Source organism: Balaenoptera musculus, chromosome 2, assembly GCF_009873245.2.
Source record: "Balaenoptera musculus isolate JJ_BM4_2016_0621 chromosome 2, mBalMus1.pri.v3, whole genome shotgun sequence".
Taxonomy (NCBI): Eukaryota; Metazoa; Chordata; class Mammalia; order Artiodactyla; family Balaenopteridae; genus Balaenoptera; species Balaenoptera musculus.
The window spans coordinates 153,870,275-153,898,071 of NC_045786.1; the positions used below are offsets into that span (position 1 = coordinate 153,870,275).

The 27,797-nt window shown below is 38.0% G+C and overlaps 1 protein-coding gene across 2 annotated transcripts in view; it reads right to left on the reverse strand.

Moving 5' to 3' along the window:
• CEP128 (centrosomal protein 128) overlaps nt 1–18,606 on the reverse strand; it is a 435,146-nt gene extending 416,540 nt beyond the window's left edge. The window contains exons 1-2 of one of the 2 annotated variants that reach the window (XM_036844969.1): nt 18,432–18,561; nt 16,450–16,604 (exon numbers count right to left, since the gene is read on the reverse strand). The gene's annotated coding sequence lies outside the window, so the exon portion shown is untranslated. Of the gene's footprint in view, nt 1–16,449; nt 16,605–18,431 lie in introns of both variants that reach the window. The other variant, XM_036844970.1, reaches the window with a different exon arrangement.
• Between the last annotated feature and the right edge of the window lie 9,191 nt (nt 18,607–27,797).

Consider the following 27,797-nt stretch of genomic DNA (forward strand, 5'->3'; position numbering starts at 1 on the left):
ATGACCATACATCTAAAGCCAAGATAAAGGGAATTTGCTAAATATGTATAGATTCTCAAGCATTTAATGAAAGTAGTCATGCTTTTAAAATATTAAATAAAATAAAACTAAATAAAAAGCAAGGAAGCTTGCTGTGAGTTTAGGTTTTTCAAAATGAAATACAGTCTGTCCTTGTAGCACCAGGAAAAGAATCAACGGAACATCCAACTTCTTCGAACTGGCTGAGACAGGGCTAGCAAACACCTGTCACACTCGAGCCTCTCCTCTGCCCAGGCCTCTCAACTTCCTTCCTCACCTCTCTTCTCTGGTTCTCGTCCCCTTCCCCTGTCTAGAAGTACAAAGGTACAGTGCCCACGATGTAGCTCTCTAACGTCAGAAAACATGAATGAGAAACAGGCCTGAAGCAATTGTTTAGCTACAATTTTGCAGGATCACAACTGTTTAAATCCAAAAGAATAAACTTAAGAAGAAATCTTAAATGTAAAGTTCACCTTTACACTTAGGAAATCACGTGTATGTGTGTGTGTGTGTGTGTGTGTCTTTGCACGCCTGTGCGCACTCATGTGAGCACACCCATAAATCTATGTATGCCACATGACCTAAAATCATTTGCTCTATGTAAATGTACTTGCCAACATTTTCCATTAGTGAAAACAGGAAAAATCAACATCTTGTGAGAGCCTGCTACAATGCTACGTACTATACAGATGCTCACACAGACAATCCAACTTAATTCTCATAATAACTTATTAAAATGGGCAGTTAACCCCTCATCTATCGAGGATGCTGAGGGGGAGCTGTTAAGTTGTTAAGTAACAAGTCCAACATCATATAATGATTTTAAGTAGCAGACCAAGGATGCAGACCCGGGATTCAGCCAGGCTTCTCCACCTTCAGTATTCTCTTCATTCTACTTCGCTCTGCTGTCCCCTGAACACTACTTAAGAACAATCTTAACAGTTAGTAAAAATCATTAAAGGCAGCAGCAGGCCATGGCTCACATGTGTCTACAGCCTCTTCAACTCCCTCTCATTTCATTTAAGCATAAAAATATCAAAATGAGGGAGATTGGGAATCAAGTAGCAATATGAAATCTGTATTAGGCACCAGGAAAAAAACTAAGTGACATATCTATGCTGCATATAATAAAGAGCCTTGAAAACAAATCAAACCATTGGCCTCAGAGTAAAGGAGTTTTTATTTCCTGTTCCTTCCACTTCTTGTATAATGGGAAATAATAATTATGCCTGGATCTGTCAAAATTTTGTATCTAAAAGTATAATGAGTTTCATTTTAATAAGTCAAAATTCTGGAAACTAAATTGGAGTTAGGATACCACCACGCAGAATAAAAAGGTAACACTGAAAACCAGATGTTAACTATAATGGCTACTGGTGAGAGCAGGAAACAAGATAACCATCTATGAGACAACCTGATTTTTTTGAGTACCAAACTTTTAATAATAATCAGTTATCTACACACAACTTCAATGGATATAAATGGTGTATCAGACCCATTGAATGAGCAGACAGTCTGAGTTTCAATTTGACTACAAACAGGGATAACTGAAAATTTTATGGTTATTTTTTAAAATTTGGGAAAATATTTAAAATATAAAATAGTACAGAGACTAATATAACAAGCATGCATGTATCTACTACCTAGAATGTTATTATTATTCTTTTCTATTTCTGTCTTCTTTATTCTATTTCTATCACCTTATTTCCCTATTATTTTAAATAATATATTCTTAATATTATTATTTCCTATTCTGACACGTGTGCTTCTAATATTTTTAATAAAATATTTAGAATACTATAAATAAAGTCTTAGTACCCTCAAACACTACCCTCCACCCAGTACTACTCCTGCCCCACCTCCCCTGGGATAACTACCAGAACGATTTTGTGTTTAACTTTCCACACCACACTTTTATACTTTTACCGCAGGTGTATGTACCTTGCAGTCTTTCGTAATGGAAAACACATTATAATCAGTTGATAAATATTAACAAGTAAAGACACGGGATATGTGAATTTAAAACAGAAAATCTTAGCAGCATTACACAAAATTAACAACAGCATTAATTAAATTATTTGTAATTGTCACATTAAAGAAAAAAAAACCTCTCACCCCTATTAAGGATTACATACTTTTAATAAGAAAAAAATCACACTTTCCAGCATGAATTTCACTAATTCACACACAAAGTCTTCAACTTTTAATTTCAATTACTTTGAGCAATAAAAGATGTTCAAACTCCTGCATCTGATGGAACTCCTGTAGAAATATCAAGATTTTAAGGTGAGATATATCTGAGAATTTTGCATGGTTTTTTTTAATAGCTTATGAAACATTCACTTTTACAGCATATGAAAGGACTTCAATTATGTGTCATAAGGGTTGAAGGACTTTAAAGACATTAAAGAATCTGATTATAATAAAAAATAGAAATTAGATTAGTATTTCATTGTTGGTAAAAACTTAGCACTTTCTAAAACTATTACTGACAATTCAAAAGGTCAAACACGCCTCTCATAGGTAACAGAGAGAGCACCTGACCCTAAATGTCACAAAGCAGAAGGCAGATATGGTGGCAGAGGTCCAATCTTAACAAAAGATGCCAGTCAGCCAACACCTCCACTCCCCAGACATGGAGTTGATGGAGGAAAAGAGAAACAAATGAGAAAGAAGTGGCCACTAGAGTTGGCCCATGAAGATAGTTCCCAAGAGCCCCTTAAGATAACTAAGAAGAGAAGCACAAAACAGTAAGCGCCAATTATACACTCTTCACTGACCATTAAGAATGTACTATTTTATACTACAAGTAAAAAATTAGTTTTAAAAAAGTACTGTTTATCCTAATATCAGTGGCATTAATGAAAATAAGATTTTCAGGCCTCTGAAAATCTTCCCCCCAGTGAAATCGTACCCAAAGTATTAGATTCATTCCATGTTGATAAAAGCATACTGAGCAGTCACATAAAAAAACAAATATGCATGGCCATGCAAAACTGTTCTATCTAATAACCTAAGAAATATAAATTATCAGTGAGATGCTTTTCTAGCCCATTAACTTGTTTTCCTTTCAATAATTATGTCTATGTTAGCCAGGTGGTAGGGGAAGGAACACTCCTATCCTCTCCTACTGGATATGTGTAAGTTGATATAAATTGTCTGTTATGTCAGCAGTTTGTACATTTAACCTACCAACTACACTTCCAAAATTTCCCCTAACAAAATCATCTGAAATACATACAGAAATTTATATATAAGGATATTTACTGAGAAGTGATAATACAGGGAAAAGAAAAACAACTTATATTTCAAATTATAAGAGAATGGTTAAAACACAGTACATACAGGTAATAGAACAGTACACAGACATTAAAACCCTGTTTCTGGAGACATTAAACAGCAATGCAAGGGATAAAAGTATGAATCCCAATTTTGTAATAAACATTATATGATGTCTGTATGTGAATACAAATTACCCATATACCAATTTAGAGGAGCAGGAAAGGACGATGACAAAAGGGGAAGAAAATAAAAGTATATATATTTACCATGTAGAGTTTACAGCCAATTTCTATTTTTTAAACATTCTTATCCTTCCTGAATTTTCTACAATGATTGAATAATCAGAAAGAAAAATATAATATATAGTTAAAAGAAAGAAAAACAAATATAAAGATCCCCTTCAGAGACAGCAGATTAATAACAAGTTGACAACCTGGAAAATGTGTTTAAATAAAAGCTACACATTCAGAACCCCCTTTTTCCTAGCAGCTGTTTCCTTTTCCTTCCTGGCAACTTACCTGACCATTCTTCCTAGTCCCCTAACATCTATCTAGGTAGGGTCGTGTCACCAGTTCTCACCAAGTGATGAGCTAAAGAATTAGGATTTCAATGCCAATCTCTAACGTTTCATACTGAAGAGTACTGGCTGGCCAAAGAAACCATTTATCATGAGTTTGTGAGCTAAAAGAATGATTTTTTTAAAATTATGTATGATTCTTTCTTTGCAATTTTGTTAAACGACAGTCATTAGATTCAAAAAATGATTCTCTTAAACATCCTAAATACTGGAATGAACTTAAAAATTGAAGGACTATGTGAAAATATATTAATGTGTACTGGCATGGCTTATGCAATCAAATTCTGCTTTGGAAAACAAATTTAAAGTGGTTCATGAATGATATTTACTCACTACTACAATTTGAATTCCAAAGAAGAATTATTAAGACTAGTAGAAAAACACCTAGTATGCTCAAGAAAAATCTTCATCATTTTTAAAGAGTTAAAAGAAAAAAGTCCAGTTGGATTAGAAATTCATTCTTATTACCATAAGAAATTTCAGCATGATGTTTGTTGACAAAAGAAAAGAAAGAATTGCTAAATTTGAAGAATGATTAAAGAACTCTTAAAGAACAATTTAAAGAAACAATCACCTAAATCCTGGTTAAATGTGAGAAAGGCATTTCCTTTAACTGGAGAAAAAGCAGTAAATACTCTCTGCAGCTTACTACCACCCACTGGTACAACAAAATTTACCATTGATGGGAAAGCACTACTATTTATGCTGTCTGCTTTTCAGATGCTGAGCTTCTTCCAAGACTCTGGAGAGGACTAAGATGGGTGACCTTGGGTGAAAGTCTCCAGAGACTTAGAGAAAGCTCTGGGTCTGAAAACATATGGTACAATTCTTAGAATAGTTTATTTAGCTGCTCCCAGCACATCAGTATTTAAAGGCATAAATATTGTTGTTTCTGCCTTAATGAACCTTATAACGAAGACACATGGCCACCAGAGCAAGTAATGAAACCTTCATCAATTCTCTCCCACTGAGGATCTATCCATCAAAAACAAATGCCCATATGCAAACCTGAACACTGCAAGAGAGGAAAACTGCATTCAGCCCTGTAATTTCAACCCTTTAATAAGAGGACTTGCAGTGAGTCTTTACAAACTCAAGTCCACCTCTTTTGTTATTTCCTAAAGAGCCATCAGATTGTCTTCATTATAATGATGCACATTTGTATGTATGAGAGCTGTAATTTATTGATTCTCAAGCCTCTTTTCCTCAGAGCCAGTTTAAAACAATTAGGATTTGCAAGCTGTTCCATAAAAGATAAGCAACCAGCATCAGGGGTGATGTTTCACAAAGGCTGACTAGTGCATGTTAAGTAGGTGATTGCCTCTGTGGCCTCCAAGTGCCTCAAATGTCCCTGTCCAAGGCAGCTGTCCTCAAAGAACATATTCAAGGTAATGATGCTGATATTTAAAGGAGGTCAGGGAGGCTAGGGAGTGTATTTTAAGCCTAATCACTAACCAAGTTCAAAATTTTTAATACATTTCTCACTGTTTCAATAGCTGTAGGACGTGTGACTGCCTCATCCTTCAAGAGAAAAAGTTAACAAACCAGCAGAGGTTACCATGTACAAACAATTATCACCTGTATCTGTCTTCTTTATGTCAGTCCTCCTCTGTAACTTAATCTCCTCAAACCCTTTTGGTAAATTCATATAAGATCAAAGTTAGATTGGAAGAATCAATATTGTCAAAATGACTATACTACCCAAGGCAATCTACAGATTCAATACAATCCCTATCAAATTACCAATGGCATTTTTCACAGAACTAGAACAAAACATTTTTTAATTTATATGGAGACACAAAAGACCCCGAATAACCCAAGCTATCCTGAGAAAGAAAAATGGAGCTGGAGAAATCCGACTCCCTGGCTTCAGACAATACTATAAAGCTACAGTAATCAAAACAGTATGGTACCGGCACAAAAACAGAAATACAAATCAATGGAACAGGACAGAAAGTCCAGAAATAAACTCACGCACCAATGGTCAATTAATCTACAACAAAGGAGGCAAGAATATACAATGGAGGAAAGACAGTCTCTTCAATAAGTGGTGCTGGGAAAACTAGACAGCTACACATAAAAGAATGAAATTAGAACATTCTCTAACACCATACAAAAAAATAAACTCAAAATGGATCAAAGACCTAAATATAAGGCTGGACACTATAAAACTCTTAGAGGAAAACATAAGCAGAACACTCTTTGACATAAATCGCAGCAATATCTTTTTTGATCCACATCCTAGAGCAGGGGTCCCCAACCCCCGGACAGTCCATGGCCTGTTAGGAACCAGGCCACACAGCAGGAGGTGAGCGTCGGGCGAGTGAGCGAAGCTTCGTCTGTATTTATGGCCACTCCCCATTGCTCACATTACCACCTGAGCTCCGCCTCCTGTCAGATCAGCGGCAGCATTAGATTCTCATAGGAGCGTGAACCCTACTGTGAACTGCACATGTGAGGGATCTAGATTGCACGCTCCTTATGAAAATCTAATGCCTGATGATCTGAGGTGGAGCTGAGGCAGTGATGCTAGCACTGGGGAACGGCTGCAAATACAGATTATCATTAGCAGAGAGGTTTGACTGCATGGAGACCATAACAAATCAATTGCTTGCAGACTCATATCAAAAACCTATCAGTGAGTGGCAAGTGAAAACAAGCGCAGGGCTCCCACTGATTCTGCATTATGGTGAGTTGTCTAATTATTTCATTATATATTACAATGTAATAATAATAGAAATAAAGTGCAGATCAATGTAATGCGCTTGAATCATCCCAAAACCATCCCCCTCGCCCTGGTCCATAGAAAAATTGTCTTCCATGAAACCGGCCCCTGGTGCCAAAAAGGTTGGGACCACTGTCCTAGGGTAATGAAAATAAAAACAAAAGTGAACAAATGGGGCCTAATTAAACTTAAAAGCATCTACACAGCAAAAGAAAGCATAAACAAAATGAAAAGACAACCCACAGAATAGGAGAAAATATTTGCAAACAAAGAGACCAACAAGGGATTAATCTCCAAAATATACAAACGTCTCATGCAGCTCTATGTCAAAAAAACAAACAACCCAATTAAAAAATGGCTAGAAGATCTAAATAGACATTTCTCCAAAGAATACATACAGAGGGCCAAAAAGCACACAAAAAGATGCTCAACATCACTAATTATCAGAGAAATGCAAATCAAAATGACAATTAGGTATCACCTCACACGGGTCAGGATGGCTACCATCAAAAAGTCTACAAACAATAAATGCTGGAGACAGTGTGGAGAAAAAGGGACCCTCTTGTACTGTTGGTGGGAATGTAAATTGGCACAACTGCTATGGAGAACAGTATGGAGGTTCCTTAAAAAACTAAAAATAGAACTACCTATGATCAAGCAATCCCATTCCTGGGCATATCCAGAGAATCCGAAAGGATACATGCATCCCAATGTTCACTGGAGCACTATTTACAAAAGCCAAGACATGGAAGCAACCGAAATGTCCATCACCAGAGGAATGGATAAAGAAGATGTGGTACATATATACAATGGAATATTACTCGGCCATAAAAAAGAATGAAATAATGTCACTTTCAGCAATGTGGATGGACCTAGAGATTATCATACTAGGTGAAGTAAATCAGACAGAGAAAGACAAATATATGATATCACTCATATGTGGCATCAAATTTTTTTTAAAAAGATACTAATGACCTTATTTACAAAACAGAAACAGACTTACAGATATCAAAAACAAACTTATGGTTACCAAAGGGGAAACGTGGCAGGGAGGGATAAGTCAGGAGGTTGGGATGAACACACACACACACACACACACACACACACACACAACTATATATAAGACAGATAACCAACAAGGACCTACTGTATAGCACAGGGAACTCGACTCAATATTCTGTGATAACCTATATGAGAATCTAAAAAAGAATGAATATATGTATATGTATAACTGGCTCACTTTGCTGTACACTGGAAACTAACACAACATTGTAAATCAACTATACTCCAGTAAAACTAAAATTGAAAAACAGAATATTTAAGAGTAACTGGGTTTGGGAGAGCTTTTTTAGAGAAAAGTGGTCAGGACAGGGGTCTCTTAATCAGAGAACTTAATGATGAGAAGGAACCAGTCACACGGACATCTGGGGGGAACCGAATTCTAGACAGGCGGAAGAGCAAATGCAGAGCACGTGAAGCAGGAAGGAGTTTGGCAGGTTTGAGAAACAGCAAAAGGCAGGAGCACAGAGAGCAAGGAGTAAGGTGGCAGGGGATGAAGTCTGAGAAGCAGGCTAGGGACAGCACATGGAGAGCTTCAAGGCTGAGAGAAGTGTGGATTTTGTTCCAGTCCTCATGTAAGTTCCATGAGGGGAGGCATTTACTCTGCGTATTCACTGTTGACACCACAAGGCCCAGAACTCTAACACAGCTGGCACTCGGAGGAGATCCACTGGACTGAGAGTGAATCAAGAACACCAAACCTCAAGTCATCACCTGCCCACAACCCAAGGCCAGCTCCATGTGGCGGGGACATTTTCCAAGGTGACAGAGTGGTTGAGACCTCACGCCAAATCTTTAGCTTAAGACTGCCTGGGCTACTCAACGGCATCTATTACCACCTATATGAGGACGCATAAGAGGGAGCTAATTATAATGTGTCTTGCCCTGCTCCTGAATAATTAAATGTTTTATTGTGATGTTACAATTTGAACTTATTACCTTTTGTTGGGGAATAAAATTAAACATAATGAGGACTGTTAGTCTCCTCACAAAAAAAGATCCAAGTCAACTGTCCAGTCCAGTAGCTAGTTCTCAGTTAAATCAGGAGATAATATAAGCCACAGGAACAGAATCAAAGAGGTACAACAGATTCATGCATTCGTCATTTACTGAATCGTCACTACATCAGAAATGAAAGATGAAAGTAAGTAAGTCACAGTCCGTGATGGGAGAGAAAGACTTGTAAAAGTTCTACATATGGTGAACTAAGTCATATGACAAAATGCCAGGGGAGTCAGGTTAGGATCTCTCCACCCATCTGGAAGGATGAGAAGAAGTTTGACAGATGGATGAGACAAAGAAACGAGATTCAGTTAAAAACCATCTGTCTCAGAGGAACTAGAGAAGAGACAAATAAGCAGAGCTCTCCCATCCTTCCACCAGGGCATGGATTTCAAACTGTCTCCAGATATTCCTAAATATCCCCTGGGGCAGGGATGGGGTGGGTGAGTAAAATCATTCCCAGCTGAGACCTTCTGATTTACAGAATTAAATATATAGGCATACTAACATACATATACTAATATTCCAAATACACTAGATGTGATTTTTTATTGTATGTTCCACTTATTCCTGTTGTTGCCATCCATTTCTTCTCTTCCTCTCTCCTCCTTCCTCCCTCCCTCCCTTCCTCTATCTCTCTCACACACACACACCTCCATTCCACGGATGACGCCAGGAGGACTCAGCCCCCAGGCTCCATTTTGCTCCCCTTGCTGGAGTTAAGAGGGCAGAGTCGCATGGACCAGGACCCATCAGGCAAGGGGCAGGGGCATTTCCGGAAAAGGCTATGTGGCATACAAAATGACTGTTTACTCAGACGTGGAGATAAAACTAGTAGCTGCTTGAGTATATATCTGCCAGGTGTTAAAAATTAGTGCAGTCTTAAAAGAAAATAAAGTTACGTAACAACTCTTTCCCTGTCTCACAGATACTTTAGACTCGTACACCTACACATACTTCTAAAAGAAATGAGGCAGTTTAAAAAATTAAATTAAAACATGTCAAGATAAAAAACAATAAACAAAAACCCAAGAGGAAAAAAGAAAAAAGAAAACAGAGAGAAATGGACGCTAACAAACAGAAGATGGATTTCTTACTTGTAGTTCAGCCCTAGAATTGTACTCTCTCTATTTGCTGACAGATAAAAAATAAATACAAACTGCACTATTCCCAAAACAGCAGACAATAATGCAGCCCTCTAGGGGTGCAGGCAACCCCTAATAATTGTCCAAACTGTTCCAGATTGGGCAAGAGATCAGCCTGGGCAAAGACAGAGCTAGGATCCCCGAGTTTCTAACACCATTCTGTTTAAATCAGAGGATGAAAAGTGGAGAACTATAGACCAAATCCAGCCAACCAATAGGTATTTTAAAATAACACTCATTGTGTTACCTTAAAACCTTAATTTGAAAACAAAGAGACTTCACATAAAAAATCTAATTTCCAGTTTCTCTTGAAAAATCCAAAGATCTGGCAACACTGGGGATGGATTTTCCCATGGCAACACAGACGTAAATAGTGGCTGCCCTGGAGTTAGTCATGTACCTTCCTCTTGCCCTTTGCCCTTTGCAGTCCCCACTGGGCCTGCTTCAGCAACGTGTTACCCAATTAGCAGTTGAGTTTGCAACCCTATTTTGGATAAAGAACCAAGACAAAGGAAGTTTATCAGCCTCATTCTCCAGTTAAAAATGAGCAATTCAACTGTGAAGAATTAATCAAGGTTAAATGCTCGAAAGATAATGCTTTCCTCTACAGACCAGAAGGGAAATTGAGTAATACAGCTTCGATATTAGCCATGCCTATACACTGTAAAACCAGAACGAGATACAAGCATTGAGCATAAGGACTTGATTTTCAGCAAACTACTTAGAATGTTTTCGCACTATTATATATAGAAGAAATTAAATGCAGAACACAGTGTTGTACCTTGCATAATTTGGCTCCAATTCTTCACCCTTCCCAAGATGCACTGCCCTCCTACCATAGGTAGAGTTACCCCCTGTCTCTGAGCTCAGCTATTTGACCTACTTTGGCCAATTGGATTTTCGCTGACATGGCACAAGCAGATGCTTGAAATGGGATTACACACTGGAACCTACTCCCCCACAACTCTTCCATCACCATGAGGACACGCCCACGCTATCCCACCGGAAGGTGTGGGATACACGGTTGCCCCAGTGGCTTCCAGCTTGGATCAGCTGGAAGACCGGACAGCTGAGCTCAAACAAACGAGTCTAGCCAAGATAAGCAATTAAAGTGTACTGTTGTATACCGGCAAGGTTTTATTTATTATGCAGTAAAGGCCAACTGATATATATAGGTTACTAGTAAGTCATTTGATTTGGTTCAGAAGATGGTTAATTTCCTGACGTTTCCTCTCGAGCCTGCTCTCCTTGAGAAAACAGGGTTGGTTTCAGACTCTTCTAACCGTAGAAGCAAAAAAGGACAGGTTCATATTAGTATGCACAAAATGAGCATTAACAATTGACATAACAAGTGACAGGCCACCAATTTTTGAGAAAGTAATCATAAATATCAGTTGGGGCTATTTATTTATTCCCTGTAACATTAAGGTTTTCAAAAGAAACATACTATTTCTTAAGTGTATTATAAAGCTTATTTGTTTTCTTCCTATTAGTTTTTCAAGTAGAAACAGAAACTCCTCTCGACTTTCCTAGTGAACAAAACAACATTAAAAATTTTAAGAAAGGGAAATATTTCTTATTGCTATTTATACCTTAAATTTGCATATTGCTTTATAGCTTACAAAGAATTTTCATTAGCATTTTCCCTTTTGATCTCCACTTGAATCCTATAAAGTTGGTATAATTACAACCCTTTACTTTTGTTGCTAAAGGAAAACAAAGTTTTGAGTAAAATACTTATCCATGATTGCTTTGATAAAAAGTTACAATAACAGAACTGGAACCTAGATCTTGTGTCTCTAAGCCAGTGCCTTTTCCACAGCATTCTTAGATGCAAAAGAACTGTGTAAATTCCAAATACATTGCCCAATCACTGAAATGTCTGGGGTTTTTTTTGTCCTTCCCTACCATATTTCTTACGATCCATTCCCCCCACCATACACACACAACCAGTGCATTTAAGGCCAAACTATTCCATATGTACCCATTTACTCAGAACTAAAGGTTTATATAATGAATACAGTATACAATAATAAAGTATTAACTATGTAAATCTGCTATACATCCAATTTTCTACAGCTATTTTAAGATGAGTTTTAAATAATCCTGTCTCGTATTAGGAATATTTACAACCTCTTTCAAGCCGAAAAGCATTCCCTTTTTTTTTTTCCAGAAATCATATCCTAAAGCCTTAAACTTAAAAAAAAAAGTATCATTAATATTTTTCCTCCACTCTTTCTCAATCCCCATATTTCTTTCTTCCCCCACTCTTCTTTTACTTCTTATCTTTAGTTCTCCCTTTAACTCTTCTATAATAATGAACTGGAATACTTTTTTACTGTACTTAGAAATATGCTTACTCAAGAGTTTGGTATTTTTTATTCTTAATTTTTAAAGTGGGTAAAAAGAATGATGTGTATATTCTTTCCAAGATATAATAAAAACTTATAATTTGTTTTTAAAAGGTGATTGTAATTCTTTGTACCATGAACTGTTTCCTTTAATATTTTTAAATGTATACATAAAAATTTTTAAGATATAGAATTAGAAAGGAATCCAACTATAATAAAATACAGCTCAATATCATATAAAACCAGCTACACTGAAACACTGAATTACTGCAAGTACATGGACGTAAACTCCAGTTAAGAACCTCAATTTCAAAAACTTTCAAAAAACAGAAGTTGAAATAATAATGCTGAATAGCTAATGCTCTAACATCACAGCTTGCTATATGAAAATAACCCTACAAAGTAAGTACCATTGTCATCATGATATGTAGATAAGAGGCTTAAAGAAGCTAGGTAAGGGACCCAAGGTTACACAGCTTCCAACAGCAGAGCCGAATCGTGAGCCTTTCTTCAAGGCCCAGATTCCTAACTATGTATGTATCCCTTCTCATTACCACCGGCACCATTCATAATTCAGGACTTTTCTTAACTCATTACTAGCCACTATAATGGTTTCTCTGAGTCTTTTTCTATCCATTCCAACCTTCACTGACACTCCACTGCCCATGTGATTCAGTCTAGGTTCTTGAATCAGGAATTCAAGACCCTAATCAAGCCACCCTTCTCTTAACGAAAGAACCACAGAAAATAAAAGGCCTACATTTAGCTATTACACCAGCTATTCTCCTACCACTTCCATCCCTCACTAATGTCATTAGGTCTGACTGAAATGTCGTCTGCTGTCGGCCATTGCCACCTATTTAAATTCCACCCATCTTTCCAGGTAAAGGTCAAATAATACAATCTCAGCAAAGCCTTCCATCTCCAGCCAGAAGTGATCTTCTCTCTGTCTGCATACTTATAGTTCCATACTTATAGCAAGACAATAATTAAACATGTCCATAATATGTAATTATTCCTGCCACAGAATTTTTTTCAATTTCTCAAATATGTTATGCTCATCTCACCATCATACCTATGCTGGATTCACCACCCAGAACATTCTTTTCACTCCTTTTCCTTTGGCTAACTCTTACTTGTCCTTCAAATCTCAGTTCAGAGGAAACTTCCCCTAGAAAGCCTTCCTTCACTGCCCCCACCTTAACCCTGGGCCAAGAGCCCACCTTGGACACCAACTCCTCACAGCCCAGACATAGCTAACTGGCTGTTTACTTGTCTGTCTCCCTTCTAGTCTCTAAATCTCATCATAGACTCCATTTACTTTGTTCATGGTTGTATTTCAACACTGAGCATAGCACCTGGTGTGTAGCTGGAATATTTTTTAATGAATTTACAATTAAATTCTCCTTATTACACTGTCTGATTAATCCAGAGACAAATTTCAAAGTACAGGACTTTGCAATTGGTGATTCTAATTAAATAATTGTTGGATGAAATAATTTTTGCAGTAAATAGCCTAGATTAATTATCTTAAGTCCTCAGACAATATGGATTGAACTGCAAAATAGTATAAATATGAATACTTGGTATGTCTTTAGAGTAAACAAGGATAATCATTTCAAATTCATTTGAATGTGTTAAAACTTATAACTGAATCAAACCTAGGTTTGCTTGAATTATTGCAAATCACTTTCTCATTGCTATTTGCAGCTACCTACATTCCTCAATTATTATTTATCGGTACTATAAAGCTCTACACACTCCAAATTACCTAGGCTCTTTACTACCTGTGTCCATTCTCAGTACTGTTTTAATGTACCAATTGCCACTCATAAGCTAACCCATTTTTGCCATTTTAAAGCCTTCACTCTCCCACCATTGAGCTTTTTCCTTCTTCCTACAATCTATAAAATTATCTCTTCTTTTTTTATTTTTTTAACTTTTTTTTTTTTTAATAAATTTATTTATTTATTTTTGGCTGCGTTGGGTCTTCGTTGCTGCACGCGGGCTTTCTCTAGTTGCGGCGAGTGGGGGCTACTCTTCCTTGCGGTGCGCGGCCTTCTCATTGCGGTGGTGGAGCACGGGCTCTAGGCGCGTGGGCTTCAGTATTTGCAGCACACGGGCTCAGTCGTTTTGGCTCGTGGGCTCTAGAGCGCAGGCTCAGCAGTTGTGACTCGTGGGTTCTAGAGTGCAGGCTCAGCAGTTGTGGCACACAGGCTTAGTTGCTCCGCGGCATGCGGGATCTTCCCGGACCAGGGCTCGAACCCGTGTCCTGCACTGGCAGGCAGATTCTTAACCACTGAGCCACCAGGGAAGTCCCTCTTTTTTTTAAATAATAATCAGAGTTCACTTCTTCCAAGAAGTCTGTCTTCACTAAAAGCCTAATTCAGGCTTAGCCTTAATTCACCTATTCATTCATCTATGAGCTCATTCAGTCATGAGTACCTGTTTCATGGCAAACACTGTGCATAAAGTAGATTTTAAATGTTCATCAGCTAAATGGATTCATGTAACCACAAATACTCCCATCTCCCAAACAATCCAAGTACCAGTATTGTACAGATATACATCAAGGATTATATGAATTTCAGGAAGGTGCTAATATCTGATAAAGACCTGATAAGCCTCTTAGGATCATTCATAATTATTAATAAGACACCAGAAACAAGGTTAAAGAACTAAAGTAAAAACTCAGAAAAATATTTGGATTCTATGAAAACCAAAGAATTCATCATCTCTTTAAAAAAACAGAAAAAAGAACATTCCAGTAGTAAAAGGTGCACAGGATAAACAGGCAATTCACAGAATACGTGTAATATATTCTATTTCGCTAATTAGAGAATTGCAAATTAAAATAATGATATTCTTTTTTATCTGTTTTGTACCTGTGAAAAAAAAGTTCTCACCACCAAGGGCACACCTTGTAAGAATATTAACTAGGATAGCTTTTCTAGAGAACAATCTGGCAAGTAAAAATAAGTAATATGCACATGTTTTGACCCAGAGATTCTACTTCTATAACTATTTCCCTAAGAAAACAAAAGCAGATGTATGTATAAGATGTATGTATACTCTTAGATGTAGATGTAGGTAAAAGAGCTTCATTGCAGAATTATTTATAGTAGTAAAAAAAAAAAACCACAAATCCACTGATAAGGGATATATTAAATGTATCTAGTCATTTGGGATACTATGTAGCAGTTAAAAGAGACAAGGTAAAATTTTATATGTACATTATTACAAGAAAGAAACACACTATAGAATAGTATGAATATACTGAAACATTTCATATTAGAATCAACCCAGTGACATTATTACATGGATTACAGTGAATCTACACCAGGTTATTTTTATATTACTTCCCAATGTGTCAAGACTGCAGTTGAAAATTTCTGGACTAAATTATCCTAACAGGCCCCTCCAGCTCTAATATTCTTTAATTCTAAGAACCTTTTACACATTTATCTTAGACAAAGTGTTATTACAAGACCCCAATCGGTCTTCCCTACATGTTTAAGTGCCCTTTATCTAAATGCAACGTGAAAATGCTAAAGTGTCCAGAATTTTAAATCTATGATGCAAAACCTGAGTTAACACTATCCTCTTGACTATCAATGACAATTTATGTTGCATACATACACTTATAGAAATCACAGATACAGTTACCTCTTACCTCAAGAATAACATAAAGACCATTATATTGATATCTTGGGAAAAAAACTAAGAAAGATAATAGAACCCTTTGAACATTTAAAGAGATGAATAACAAGAAACGTGGCTTACATGGTACACAATATAAAAATACTAACCGCAAATCAAACCCTGTTAGAGGGCAATCAGAGACCACAGTGTGGCCTCTGTGAAGTGGGCAGGACTGGGATTTAGAGTCAGAAGACCTGGCGATGAAGACCACTCTTCTGGCTCCAGAATCCAAGCAAATCAAATAACCTATCTGAGCCTCAACTGCCTCATTTCTAAAATGAACAGAAGGATAATAAATGTATTATATACAACATGTAAAAGGTGCCTAATACAGGGCCTGAGACAAAATCGGTTCTCAAATACTTGCCTAATAGAAGCAGGTGCATTATTATTGCTTTTATTAAGGTATCTAGCTTGTTCCCCTGAATTTTTGTAATACTGCATGTACAACCATCCTATTTAATTTTGATACTGCATGTTAGAAAGGGGTTTCTTGCTCCTTAAAAGCCTATATGTTGCCATATTCTTTTCCACTATATATATGCAAAAATATGTTATCTCAGAAACTCAGGGAGGAAGCATACTTACAAAGCACACCCCCAAAGCTCTGTGTTGCTGTCCTCTGAGCTCAGTGCTCTTCTTAGGCACGTATGTCTGCCTCCTATCATTTCTTCATGAGGTTCAGGGCAAAAGGCCTAGTCAAATGGATGATCTTGGTTGCCCCTACACTTTCCCCAAACCACCTACAGATAAATGAAACAAGGAGTAAAACACACCTACAACCTTAATTTTTTTTTAAACAATTAAAGATAAAAATAAGCTCACCCTATGTACAGTTTGTGTACATAGCAGAGGATATATCACATCAAGTCAGAGAACAGAGAAAATGTTCCTTGGATCATGCAAAAGCCCCACTGAAGCCACAGGAATTCTTCACACCCAAGTGCCCAGCCAGCATACTCCTCACTGGTGACTTCCGCCCATACCTGGTCATGCCTTGGGCAGGCTAGAGCATGTCGCAGCGTGAACTGTAGCCCAAGTCTAGCCAAAGGTACTATCCGTAAGCATGTCTCTCAGTGGTATACTAACTAAGGCAGGTAATGAAATTAACATGTTACTTCTGAATTTAATGGCCCGACTGTATTTCCAAGCCAGTAAATGAACTACATGCTAGCACTCCTAAAGGAAATATTTTATAAACTGCCCAGCTCTTCCTACATTTAGTATTGCAATTAAATAAGTAAAAGTAAAATGCCTTTGGTTTTAAGAGCTGTGGACAGAAATATTCTCAGTTCTTTGTGACGCCTTTCAAAGCAGTCTGTAAGAATCCACTGAAGATTATCCACAGAACTGCTGGTTGTCCACAGAAAAAGTAGATCTGGGAATACATCTATCAACCACTCCAAGAAAAAAGGTATTCTCTTAATCAAAATATACAGTCAAGAGATAGTTCATGTTGACCCAGAGGTCATGCAATGGCAGAGAGGACACAGGTACGATGCATGCTTAACTCTTTTAACAAAGCAGCTACTACCTTCATTCTATGAGTCATAGACACCCCCAGATTTCTCTGTGCCAACATGAAACTACCAAAATTTTAATCTTCTATCTGTGCTGTCCAATACAACAGTCACTAGCCATATGTGGCTAATGTGCTATAAATGTAAACTAGATGCAATACTTAGTAACATTTTTTTAAGTTTTTTAGGATGTAAAATATCTCAAGTTTCATACTGACTACAGGTGGAAATGAAAACATTTTGGATCTACTGTGCCAAACCAATTACTTAAAGAAATTTCACCAGCTCCTTTTTACTTGTTTAGTGTGAGCACTAGAAAATTTCACCTTGCAGTGTGGCTCACATTATGTTTCTATTAGCACAGCTCTGTATAGTTAATAAAAATAACTAACAAATACTGAGCACTCCCAATGGCCCAGGCCCTGTGTTAGATACTCCGTAATACTTGGCACAAGGCTACAAAGCGGTTTTACAAGATGTCCGCGGAAGTGACTGAGCTCCATCAAACCGACAAAGGATGCAGCTGAAATTCAATGTCAGGTGTTCCTACGAAATAACTCAAATAAGGGGCTGTTAAACAGCTGACACTGGGGCAACTCCCATGTTGGCATAGGAAAGACAAGTCATTGATACAGCGTTCCCAAGGGTAGCAAATTTTTGTGACTCTAAAACATGTACAAAACGTCCAGTTATATCCCAGGCCAGGCAAGTACACGCCAGAATGAGGCCAAACTCCTTGACAGCTCAAGCTTCACAGCTGCTAGTGGCAGGACAAGCTGCTCTCAAAAAGAGAACAACGAAGTTCAAACTCCCTGCATAACTTGACCAGGACCTGACTGTGGACACCCACGCCGAGGGAGGGGGGCGTCGGAGTGCCAGGCACGCCGTCTCCCCCAACTTTAGCACATACACCACCCATCCACGGCCCTACCCCAGATCTCCGGGCGGCTTTGGCGTCCCCACCCCTGGGACGAGGGGAAGCGGGACCTAAAACGTCTACGATAGGATAGGGAAGTGGTAAAGAGCAAGGGGACGGTTGGGCGCAGGTACCTGAGACAGAAGAGGACCCCAGGTCCTTAATGCCGGATCATTGCCGAGGCCCCACCCGGCTCCCGCGGCCACCAGTGACCCAGAAGCTGTAACTGACTGGAAGCAGCGACGCAACCGACTCTGCTCTCCCCAGACTCGCAGCTATGGCAACTTGAACTAGCCGCCCAGCCGCAGCAAGTGTACAGTGCCCCGCTTCTACCACTTGGCCCTCTGGGGGTTGTAGTCCGTCTTATGCTCAAAAGCAAGGAGTTACCAGGGGAGATCGGCCCCAAAAGAAACTGCATTTCCCAGGATGCCATACGACTGGCCTTGGGGTGACTTTTCCGGAAGAAGCCGAATTAGCTGGCACCTGAGTCCCTCGGCCGCGCCCTCTTGCCCTATTCTTTTTTTTTTTAAAGGGCCAGTAATTCCTATAAGCGACAAACACCAGATAATGAGTTAAGAGAGCTGCTTTAGCCCTGACTCTAGCATAATCAGAAGTGTCTAAAATATTTACTTTGTAAAAAACAACAAAAAAATCAAAGTAGCTGCAATACTAACACAAACTATGTTTCTTTTACTTCTTGGGGAACAGGGAAGCATAATTTTCAGCACTGAAATGTAAAAATCCCCTTAATACCAGGGCCCAATGTCTTTTCATTTCTTTTTCTTTTTTAATTTAATTTAATTTATTTATTTTTATACAGCTGGTTCTTATCAGTTATCTATTCTATACATATTAGTGTATATATGTCAATCCCAATGTCTTTTTCTAAAGGCTCACAAATTCTTAGAACTGGAAGGGAACAGGGAAGATTATCTAATTAAACCTTTTAGGCCTGGAAAGAGTAAGTGACTCGCCTAAAACCACACAGTTCATTAATGGCAAACCCAAGGTATATGAGGCTGTCACTTCATGGCTGCTGCTACCTCAGTCGTTCTAGAACATGAGAGAGACATATTCCACTCAGAGAAGTCGGTTTCAGTCATGAAAAGGTGATGATAAAAACCTCGACAAAAAATTGAACTCTGGAAAAGCTACGAAGACGTGAAAGTCAAATTAGTCACCTGGAGCTTTGTTCCCTTCTGCTCTGCCAGAAAGACCATTGATTCTTTCCTCCTCAAGGCTAAGGTCAAATTTTACTTTATCTGTGAAAGCTTTCCTGGCTACCTCAAGAAGAGCCAGATCACATTTTTTAACTATGCAGTTTCCTTATTCTAATAATTCTGTACCATAATTATCCATTTCCCAGTTGGTCTCTTCCACTAAATTCTAAGTCCCTCCTGTGTTTACAGGATCTTAACCTATTAAAATTGTTATTTCTCCTCTCAGCCTTTCCTCACTTCACACTCTTCCTTCATATTTCTCTCTCTCTCTCTCTCTCTCTTTCTCTTTCTGTCTCTCTCTCTCCCCCACTCCTGCCCAGGCATGCATGCACACAAAATCATAAATAATATATACTAGAATTATTCAAATATTTTCTCTGGACAACACTGAGGTAAAGTTTATTTTATATTCAGCTTCAAAATAAAATAATTCTTCTAAAGATCTACCTATGTACTTGCATCTGTCTTCAAGCTATTTGCTCAAAGTTGTGTTCAAGAATGTGCTCCACCTGATACTGAAATTAAGGTGATTCAGAACAGCCTTAAACTTGCTCCATATGCATGTGGAAGCATAATAATTACTCCGTTTATATGTATATATGTTTATATATTCACATATATTTGATTTTTCAAAACAAATATATCATTCATTTAATTCAGCAAATGTATGCTGAATCTTTCTATGATCCAGACATTGTATTAGACACTGAAGATGCAGTAAAAATGAGGAGGTAAACAACATAGTCTCTGCCCTCATGTTACTCAGAGTCAAGTGAGGGGAAATAGATTATTAAACAAATTATTACAAACCCAGGTGAGAGTACCACATAGGTTTCTATAGATAGACATAAAAAAACTTCCTGAGGAATTGATATCTGATTAACTGCATGAAGAATGACTACCAAAATAAGCTAATGTAATCTTGGGATGCATTAATAAAAGCTGATTTTTCCACAACCTCTCTTCCCTGGTTCAACCACATTTAGAAAATTGGATTAAATTCTGGGGACCCCATTTTTAAAGTGATATTAACAAAAAAATAGCAAAATCAGAGGATACAACTGGGACTGATGGATAGAGAATCAGATTTGAGTTCAATATGACGAAGAAATTTTAAAATACATTATTAAATTTATAGCACCTTTTGTCATATGGTGTGCTCTCAATACACAGATATGATATCCAGAAAAAATACAGTGAAGTCAGATCATAGACTCTTTCTCCTTCTTAACAAAAGAGATAAAATAATAAAGCCAATTAAAAAAAAAAAGATTTTACACAAAATGTGCCTGTAACTACCAAATGACCTTAATTGCTTTTAACTGATATGGCGGGCACACATTATCCAACCCCAAAACCATAGTCAAGATGAATCACCTGAATTTAGAGGTGGAAAAACCCACAAGGATTACCACCTTCAGTGCATAGTCTTTTTTCACAAACAATGTTAATAGAGTCACAGAGAGGTTACATGATGTATTTGGTTTGCTAGGACTGTCATAATAAAATACCACTGAATGGGTGGCTTAAACAACAGAAATCGATTTCTCACAATTCTGGAACCTGCAAGTGCAAGATCAAGACGTCAGCAGGTTCAGGTCCTCCTGAGGCCTCTTTCCTTGGCCTGAGATGGTTTTTCTCTCTGTGTGTCCTCATGTGGCCATCTCCCTGTGTGGGCAGTTGCCTGGAGTCTCTCTTCTTATAAAGACACCAGTCACGTTGGATTAGGGCCCCACCCTCATGACCTCATTAAACCTTAATTACCTCCTTAAAGGCCCTATCTTCAAATATTGTAACACTGAGGGTTAGAGCTTCAACATATGGGATGGGGGAGCACAGTTCAGTGCATAACACATGATTTCCCCAAAATAGTACCTATTCAGGATTAGTGTCATCAGTGATCCTCCCACCACACAATACCTTGATAAAATCAGATGTGGTGGATATTTTTTACATACCTCACCCACATTTCCCCTTTACTGGGAATGCTCCTACCCATAGCATTGGGCTCCTGAAGCTTTGTTTATATTATGCAAAGCCCCTATCTCTCTGACCATGGGTGGTTGGACAGGGGACAGATACTTGAAATAATTTGGCCCAATTATGCTCTTTATCCTTTAAAACTGGGACTCAAGCATTTAATTCGTTATGCGAATAGTCTTGATGTACAGGTACAAGCTGAAGTTGTCATAGGGAGGTGACCATTTTCAACTGTGTTCAAGGAGAAACAGAAATCTAATCCACAGAGAAAGAGAGAGAGAAACAAATGGGTAAAGCAGCAGGAGTAAACTGTGCAGCCCCAGAGGAAATAAGCCTAAGAGAAGAGGGCCTTGCTTCCTGACAACTTCCAAGTTCCTGGCTCCAATCCCACTTGTATTATTAAAAGTGTTATTCCCACTTGTATATCCTGTACTCGTGACCCAGGATACACTAGAGGCAGCTGGAGGTGGTTAAATGCACAGATTTCGGAGCCAGACCACTCGGGTTCAAATCTTAGCTATAATACCTATCAACTGTGTGACCTCAAGCACATACTTAATCACTCTGTGCTTTCAATTCTTCCTCTGCAAAATGTGGATGCTAAGAATAGTACATAATATGTAGGGTTGTTTTGAGGATACAATTAATTAATGTGTGTGAAGGACTTAGCCTAGTGCCTAGCCCATAGTAAGCAGTCAATACAGTTTAACTGATATACACTATGATATCCTAAAATGTTAGTTCCATGAACATTGGGACCTTGTTTATTGCTTTGTTTTAGGTACTTAGAAAGAAGAATAGACCATGTTGCCTTGTGATGATTTCCCTTTTGAAGCTTAAGATAAGTTCTACCGACTAAAATTCAAAGAGCCTTGACTAAGATGACACTGGTGAAGCCTAACTGTCCAGCCTGTGAGAGCTGAGGTATTAATGTCACATCTAGTTTTTGTTTGAGCAATTTCATCAAAAACCCTTTTGAACCACACCAAATATTAAACATCTAGATGGGCTAATCAATAAAGAGGTTGTGGGATGAGCCTAGCCTGAAATCATTGACATGAACCTCACAGCCCAACTCTGCTGTTGTGTGGCAGACAGAGGCAGTGGTATTTCAAGTAGAAAGGGCAGAAGTTTGTTCTACCCATATCTTGCAAACTCATACTACTGTGAAATAGCAGCAGAAAACTGATTATTTCTATGTGACAAGAAAATATATTTGAAATACTAACCAAATTTTCCCCAAGTATTTTCTTGTCCCCTTGTCTCCCTCATCCACTCACCTCCATTTCAGCCAGCTAAGCTGTGCTGTGCTTATGGCTCAGAGAAGGGATGTGACCACAGGAAGCAGAAAGGGAGAGGAGGCGAAAGAGAATAAAAAGAAGAAAAAAAGTAGCCTCTTCCTGACTCTTGAGCATTAAGCCTAGAGATCCTCAGATAAGACTGGCTATATAATTTGTGAGGCCCAGTGCAAAATGAGAACACGAGGCCCTGTTCAAAACTGATTAAGGATGTCAAAATGGCAACAGCAGAGCATTAAACTAAGATCAAGGTCTTTCTGAGTGCAGGGCCCTGTGCAGTTACACAGATTACAAACCCATGAAGCCAGCCCTGCTTTCAGAAAGGAGTTGTGGTATAAGCAAAGAATTTGGAAGCAAATATGAACAAGAGAAGTCCCCACAAAAGAAAAGCTATTCCTGACTGGAATTGTCATAAGAAACAGAGAAGAGAGCCCTAGGATGGGAGGTTGGGGGTTGAGGGGCAGACCTGATGGTGTTGGAGGAAAGCCCATGTCCACAGAGCACTCAGCCTCCACTCAAGCAAGTACCATTCATAGCCTGAACCTAGCTGTCCTGCCCATTGGCATTAGGGGAGGATGTCTCTTCAAAAAGCATGCATTTTGCCCAGTGATTTTCCAGCCCAAGTAATGACCATCTGTACCATTAGACTTTGCTCGGTTCTGTCTAGCCATCATAGAGTGTCAAGCTCCCTCATAATATCACAGGACAATTATAAGTCCTAAGAAGGAAGATGGATCACCAAAGTGGGACGCTATTGGTAAGGTAAAGAGGAAATCCCCAGCAACCTAATTTGTTAGGACTGAATGAAACTACTCAAAATTCTCTCTGAACCAAGACAGTGGTGAAAGCCACTCTCTTTACACCAGCATGAGATGATCATAAATGGTCATTGACTCTCTTTTTTTATTATAATTATTATTATTATTTATTTATTTTTGGCTGAGTTGGGTCTTCGTTGCTGTGCGCGGGCTTTTCTCTAGTTGCGGTGAGCGGGGGCTACTCTTCATTGAGGTGCGTGCGCTTCTCATTGCGGTGGCTTCTCTTGTTGCGGAGCACGGGCTCTAGGCGCGCGGGCTTCAGTAGTTGTGGCTCGCGGGCTCTAGAGCGCAGGCTCAGTAGTTGTAGCACACGGGCTTTGTTGCTCCGTGGCATGTGGGAATCTTCCCAGACCAGGGCTCAAACCCGTGTCCCCTGCACTGGCAGGCGGATTCTTAATCACTGCGCCACCAGGGAAGCCCGGTCATTGACTCTTTATGCATCAAGTTTCAAGATAACTGCAAGTCTAATAAGAGTTGAAATAAAATATAAGATGTTGCAAAAGTGGTATCGCCTGCTACTCCAGAATCATCTTCAGCCATTCATTGTGTAGAAGCACTGTTGATCCTGTAATATTCTTTCTAGCCATACACTTCCTAATTATAGGTATTTGTCACTGTCAAGAACATCACAAATATAAAACAGCAATTTTTATGCATTTAAATCGAAACGAAAAACTATTAATGTACAAAACCAAAATTGTAAGACATTTTTGCAGTTAAATAATATAGCCTATGTTCCACTTTAATAGGCACCTTTTGAAAAAAGACAAAACACATAGAGTAATTCATTGCTAAGTACCACTTTCTGATATTTGAACCATGCTAATGGTCGTCCTACATAAAGGAAAATGTAATGCTCTATAGCCATTTGCATTTATCTGTTGTATTTTAAAGGATTTTTTTGTGTTTAATGGATCTGAGTGCAAACACTTCCCTTTATTTAAACTGATTCAGCTTCTCATCTTGTGTGTTTATTTGCCCCAGGTTAAAAGTTATGCTAAGGAAAGAAAATTGCTTTATTATCATACCAATTTGTTGAGCAGGCTATTAGAACATAGCCATTCGCTGAGGGCTTATTCTAGTTTACTAAATTGAAACTGGTTGACATAGGAAATTTCCCCTACATTATGATCGCCACTAAGCCAATTTTATGCTGTCTAAATCTTGATTAAAATGTTACAGATTTCAACGTACCATTTCTGTTCCCAATAAAGATGGAGTAGGAGAGACCAGACTTACCCTACACCTGAATCAAACAAAAATACACGCAAAATATATGAAACAATGCTTTTCAAGACAGTAGACATCAGACAAAGAAGGGCAGAGAGATAGGAAACAAATAAGGTAAGCCTTATGATTGCCACAACTTACTGCCTTGAGAACATTTCCTGGTCATGGTGCAAGGAGAAGGAACTCAGGAAGAGCCCAGCAGATACTCTGAATTGAAGAAACAGAGCTGAGAGTTGGGGAAGACCAGTGTAGCTGGAGTTTGCAGAAGAAACCAGAGTGGAGAGAACCACATAGACAGAAAACTCCAGAGAACTCCATGGTGTGTTCAGCAGAGTATGAATCATCACACTTATGTGAAGAAACTGAGGCTGGAGACAGAAGCACCTTACAAGACTGAGGGAAAAGTGCCTGTCACTCACAGGACCAGGAATAGTGACTATTCCTACCTGCCAGATTGAAACACCTCATAATTCATGGAGCATTAGGTAGAGTACACAGAAGAGTCTTATCTCAGGGCTGGGGAATAATTAGCAACAGATTAAATGCTACTCTGGTCCCACCTAACAAACCTTGAAAGCGAAATCCAAAACTATCAAAGTTTCCAAGTAATTTAATCATGTCTGACAACAAATCTCAACTTTATGTGAAATCAAATAATTCAGTACCAACAGGGTTAAAATTTACATCAGCCATCCAAATAAGGTTACCAGGCATATAAAGAAGAATGAAAATGTAACCCATTTAAAAAAGAAAAATCAACCAATCTAAACCGACCCAGAGCTGACAAAGATGTTAGAATTATCAAACATTGTTGGGGGTTGAATTGTGCCCCCCGAAAAGATATCTTGACATTCTAACACCTGGAACCTGTGAATGTGACCTTATTTGGAAATGGAGTCTTTGCAGGTATTCAAGTTAAATTGAGGTCAGAGTGGATTAGGGTGGACCCTAATCTAATGACTGGTGTCCTTATAGGAAGAGAGAAATATGGACACAGAGATACACACAGAGAACATCTTGTGATGATAGAAGAGAAACTGGAGTAATGCAAGCCAAGTGATGCAAGTCAAGGATTGCTGGCAACCATCACAAGCTGGAAGAGGCAATGAAGGATCCTTCTTTAGAGCTTTCATAGAGAGAACACCCCTGCCAACACCTTGATTTTGGACTTCTAGCCTCCAGAACTATGAGTGAATTAATTTCTGCTGTTTTAAGCCACCAAGTTTGTGGTTCTTTTGTTTCAGCAGCCCTAGGAAACTAATTCAGACATCAAAATAGTTACTGTGATTTAGATGTTCAGAAATTTACATAGAGACAGGGAAAATACATTAAAGCCCAAATAGAACTTCTAGATATGAAAACTTTACCTGAGATGAAAAATACACTGGTAAGACTAGTGGCAAATTAACTCTTTCAGAAAAAGAAAAAAAGAATACTGAATTTGAAAACATAGCAAAAGAAACTGTCTAAATGAAAAATAGAAAAAGAAAAGTTTTGATATAAAAAGCATCAATGAGCTCTTTGTGGGACAACTTCATTCAGCCTAATGTAAGTGTAATAATTGGAATCGCCAAAGGAGTAAAGAGAGATAAGGGGATAGAGAAAGTATTCATACATGAAGAAATAAAGCCTGAAATTTTTTCAAATTATAAAATTTGAAAACCATAAATGCACAAATCCAAGACCCTCAAACTATTGCATAAGAAAGATGAAGAAAAATACATCAAGGCACATGATAAAATGACTCTTAACCAGTGATAACAAAAGTCTTGAAAGCTTCCTATGGGAGAAAAAAACATGTTGCAAAAGAACAAAGAAAAATGACAGAAGATTTGCCCTTGGAAACGATGCAAGCAACAAGACAATGAAGCCATATTTTGTAAGTACTGAAAAGAAAAAATACTGTCAGTCTATGACTCTATACTAAGCAATGATACCCTTTAAAAATGAAGGCAAACTAGCACTTCTCAGACACACAAAACCTGGCATAATTTATAACCAGAAGATCTGTACTACAAGAAACGTTAAAGTCTTTCAAGCAAAAGCCAGGTGACAGTAGAAAATATGGCTCTACATGCACTCAGGAATGAAGACTAGAAAGGATAACTAAATGAGTCTTTTCTTATGACTTAAATTTCTTTGAAAGATAACTGGTTATCTTAACAAAGATAATAAGAACGTATTGTAGAGTTTATAGCTTATGCATAGGTAAAATGTACGGCAACAGAAGCATAAAGGCCAGGAAAGGAGAAATGGACATAACACCGTTATAGGGTTCTTAAACCATACATAAAGCAGTGTAATAGCAGCTGCAGGTAGACTCTGATAACTTAAAGACATCCACTATAAACCCTAAAGCAGGCACTATAATAACCAAACAAAGAGTTATAGCTAAGAGTCAACAAAGAAGATGAAATGGAATCATAAAAACTCCTGAATTAATCCAAAGAGGTTAAAAAAAGAAAAGGAAAAAGGGATCAAAGAACAGATGGGATGAATAGAAAACCAGGAGCAAGATTACAGACTGAAACCTAATATCAATAATGTCATCAAATGTAAATGATCTATACAATCCAAATAAAAAGCAAAGATTGAAAGCAAAACCTGCTTTCAATCTGCTATTTATAAGAAATGGCACTTCAAATATAAGGATGCAAAGAGGTTGAAGTAAAAGTATAGAAAAAGAATAGCATGGTAACACTAATCAAAAGAAAGTTGGATTGTCTCTATAACATAAAAAAGTCAATTACAGAGAAAAGGACATCACAAGAGATAAAAAAGTACATTTAATAATGATAAAGGCATCAATTCACAAAGAAAATAAAAGAGTTCTAAATAGTTGTATATTTAATAGTAAAACTTCAAAACATATGAATCAAAAACTGATAGAAATACAATGGAAAAAAAGACAAATCCCCAATTATAGTAAAAAAATTTTAGTACCCATGTCTCAA